Source organism: Tenrec ecaudatus, chromosome 13 (assembly GCF_050624435.1).
Source record: "Tenrec ecaudatus isolate mTenEca1 chromosome 13, mTenEca1.hap1, whole genome shotgun sequence".
Classification (NCBI taxonomy): Eukaryota; Metazoa; Chordata; class Mammalia; order Afrosoricida; family Tenrecidae; genus Tenrec; species Tenrec ecaudatus.
Window position 1 is genome coordinate 100290683 of NC_134542.1, and position 4262 is coordinate 100294944.

At 42.4% G+C, this 4262-nt stretch overlaps 1 pseudogene; it reads right to left on the reverse strand.

The window, feature by feature from the left end:
* Positions 1-697: 697 nt before the first annotated feature.
* Positions 698-3133, reverse strand: LOC142424037 (bifunctional purine biosynthesis protein ATIC pseudogene; annotated as a pseudogene).
* Positions 3134-4262: the final 1129 nt, after the last annotated feature.

Here is a 4262-nt window from a genome sequence, read left to right on the forward strand (position 1 = left end):
ATATTCTGCTTAGTGAATTTTATGAATTACAAAAGTATAAACAGTACATGAGATCACTACTATACGGATAAAAACCAGGACAAACACTTACGTGGAACAGTGTGTGGAGGCTACCCAAGTTCACAGGGCACTTAGTTTATGATGGAGCACTGGCGGGGGTGAGTTTGATGAAAGCGAGGATGGAAGTTCATAAGGGATTAAAGAGAAATTAGGGGAGGAGTGTGGGTAGAACACTGGGAGGGTTCATAATTGGTAAGAACTGTTAAATAAAGAGGTCATGATGTAACTTGGTTACTGAGATTGCCTGCATCAAACTGCCAACGCATTCTGTTCTTCACACTGGGCCCCAAAGGCCAGGTGTGGGTGGCTGCAGTCCCTCAGGGGTCAGGACAATTTGGCTGTTCCAGGGAGGCGTAAGGCTCACAAAAGTGTCTTGTGCCACTGGCCATGAAAAGGGAGTCTGTCAGCAGACATGGCTGCTTTCCCAGGTAAGTAAACTTTGGTCTCATTAACTTTTAAATTGATTTTCTCACTGTCAGGAAACACAAGATTTTTTTCCTTTCCTTTTTTTGAGCATTACAGATAAAAGACTGTTAGGATTCAATGTTTTATTTTTTTTTGGGGGGGGGTCTAGATTTTTCTGTAATGATTGTTCACATCCATATAAACAAACTACAAAATGACAGCATGGGATGAATCAGTGATGAATGAGTCGGAGATTGGTATGAGCCAGGATGATCCGCAGTTTATTGCGGGCCTCAATCACAACTTGTTCAGCAGCAGCACCAGAAGGAGCAGCAAGGTCCACCGCACTGCTCCTTTTAGCTCTGCAAGGAAGGAAGGCATCAAAACGGAAAGGAACTTCACGAAGGTTGTCAAGCCATTGCGTCTTCTCTGCCTCGGTTACTGAAAAAGTTCAGCGTTTTCTACTTGACCAAGTCTTCATTCATCCTCGCCAAGGGGTTAAGTGATGTATTGATCAATGATCATTAGCGATTTCTGCCCTGTTCACTCCAGTTTTCAACTTCATTGAAAGCGCTCACAGAGGGTGTCCAAGTCACCAGTGGTTGGACTTATCCCCTGCACGGCAGGTGCGGCATGCTAAAGACTGCTGCCCTGCTCCAAGGCCGACCCCCTGACCATTCTTGGCGTCACACACAGATTTAGACCGGGTTCACTGAACAGCCACGGTGGCAACAATGATGTCCCTGGAGCGGACTCCAGCAAATCGTTCTTCTTGGTAACAACTTTGCTAAGTAATGACCCACTGATGACACTATTACTTCTCTTTTGACTTCAACGAAGACCAAAGCGAGTTTGAATGTCAGTTTCATCGCTTTGTAATACGGGTCCATATAAAGGACAAGGTAACTTTCATTTTTCTTTTTTTAGAAAGAATTTTCAAGGCTGCTTCTGCATATCCTGGAGTAGTTAGATACCTCTCAGGAGATGATTTTGGCAGTGGGAACCTCACAAACATCAGCGAGTGCTATAAAATCACCAAATGAACACCTCCTATCAGCCCCTCTTGCTCTGGCATGTGAGGTTGCTGTGGGCATGAGGGTGGGTTAGAGATCACAGGCTGTGCAGATGTTGGGCTCTTCTTCAGAGTGGCAATTCAACAGCAGCACCTGCTGGGCAGACATACTTGAAAGAGGCAGCGGCAAGGAAGCCTAAAGCTTCTTTGCGTTCTTTTACCAGCTGCCAAGCATTCAAAGCATTACACCAGTTTTTAAATCCAGGGATTTCATTTAGAATTGTGAGGGGAATCCTGGGCGGCAGTGTGTACAACTGGGCAGGTGTTTGATAAGTGGTCATCCCATACCTCAGGGACTTCTGAGACATTCCTTTACTGGACAGCCTCCTGAAATAGCCTGACATTGCTTCATCATTCTGTTCTGTATGAGAAAACACCTTCAAGGCTAACTGGCATCCAGTCTCCACGGAGGTGTCTTTACTGTCAGAGGTCTGCATCTCCACAGACACTGCCATGTAGTCCTCTGGGTCACACACGATTGTCACAAGAGCATGGTTTTAAGCTGCTGCTCCCAGAAAGATGATGACATCAATATAAATTTGCTCAACAGCTGCCTCCACAATTAGATCTGGAGAAGTCACCGTGTTCATGAACCGATAGAGATTACAAACAACTCTTTGGGATTGAAATAAAGTCTGGTCATGTTTGCATTATTTTGAGAGACATTACAGGCCAATATTTCCACATTGATTGCAGGATACAAGGTTTTCACATGACCCCATGTGATGGTTAGGTTTATTATGCTAACTAGGCCAACAGAAATATGTGAGTAGAGTTTGGCTGGGTCACAGCTTGATTGGAGGACGACCCAAATAAATAAAGACAGACAGCATCCTATCTCCCTTATGTACCAGTGTGCTGCCATTTTAGCTAGTTCTCTGCCTCAACCTGTGTGCTACACTACCTGTGGGTCAAGCCAACCCATGTATAGGGTTGCCAGAGTTTGAGGCTCCTTCAAAGGCTCCTTTGCCATGCTGCTGATGCATGCATTCAAGATCCTATCAGGGCCTGCTTCACTAAGCTCCCAAGCTATTGACTGTTGCTGACCCACCATCCTGTCTGCTGCCTGAAGTCAGACTCTGACTACCTTGTCTGAGGGAAGACTCTGATGTCTGCTTCCTTGACCTTGGACCCAGTAGCCCGTGTGAGTTGAAAGACCTTCAGTGTATTAACTGTTCCACAAAGGTGAGTTTAACTGAATCCTCTGTGCTGCTGTGTAGACTAATTAGCTGTTATAGTCCTTCTCACTGTATAAACCTGTCCCCCACTATCGATCTGTCTTTCTATCTATTTATCTAAAATCATAAGTGTCCTGGTTTTGTTTCTCTAGAGAACCCTGCCTAACAACCCCTAACATTTATGAAAACCCTAGAATTCAGAGACGTCTCTGACAGCCAGGATGTCACTTTGCAGGCTTCAGCAGTCCCTCCAGTAGCAAGCAGATCCAAACCAACTGAATTAGCCACTAGGCAAACTCCATGAGCCCAGTTTTGTCTGAACACGAAATAAGGTGAGCTGGCTGGGAGCCGTGGCTGGGACGAGTGGAGAGCAAGACATACTTTCTAGTGCAACCTCTCCAGCAGTGCCCGAGGACATCTTCCTGTGCTTGTTATCTGATGGCCACATTCCTCTGTTTGGTTTATCTTTTATCAGCTGACTTCTTGGTCTTTCACAAAGATGGTGGTTTTATTTTTTAATTTCTTGAAACCTCCCTAGTGTTCCACCCATTTCTCTAAGACCATAAAAGAAGCAAAACCAGTAGTTCTAAAGATGGCCCCATTCCACCACCGAGAACCAGGCATTCATTTATGTTTTCTTATTTCTCTTGGCCTTTATTTCCTCATCTCTAAAATGATAACATTACACTAAGTTAATCCCCCCAAACAATACTCAGCTCAGCTCTAAACCTCTTCAGTTTTGGTACAGGAGGAAGTAGAGAAATAATTTTATAGGAGGTGTTAGCATATGCTTGCTTAAAATGCAGATGCACTTAGGTAAAATCATTTTTAATTTCATTTTGTAATATTGAGTAAGGTCATAATATTCTATATGATATACATTTCTTCCAGAAAGAATGAAGACCTATTCAAGACGGATTTAAGAAGGAAGCTTTTAAGTATTCCGCAATCCTCAGTATTTATTGTTGCTTGAATTCCAGTCTCAGGGATGCATTCTGTACAACTTTCTTCATCACATTTCAGCATGTCATCTTCTCTAAGTGGAACAAATTGCATTAAAGCAGGTCATGAACCACAGTCATTCCTCCTAGTCACTAAAAGGTAATCATAAAAAATTTAATGCATATGCTTATTTTATTTTAAGCAAGCAAGTGACTTGACAGCATGTATTAAAATAATTATAAGGTATCTATGAAAACTTGAATGAAAAAAATTAGATATACAATAGAATCCCTATAAAGTAAACATCTGGTTCTCTTACTTGGAAAAGCAGTTGGTATTTATTTATTTTTTTGCATTTCCTATAAAAAATCTTTCTTTTTTGCTATTATTTCTACTCTCCAAGCTTTTCTTTCAGTGTGTGTGTGTGTGTGTGTGTGTGCACATGTGTGTATGTGTGTGTGTAAAAGAGAGTGTGGGAATGCAAGAGCAAATGTGAATTGGGGAAAAGAGAGTTATTTCCCAGATACTCCAGTTAATATTATATAAAATATTTAAGCAGCAGAGTATGTGCTGAAAGGGTTTAAATTTACTGAAGTCCAAGAATC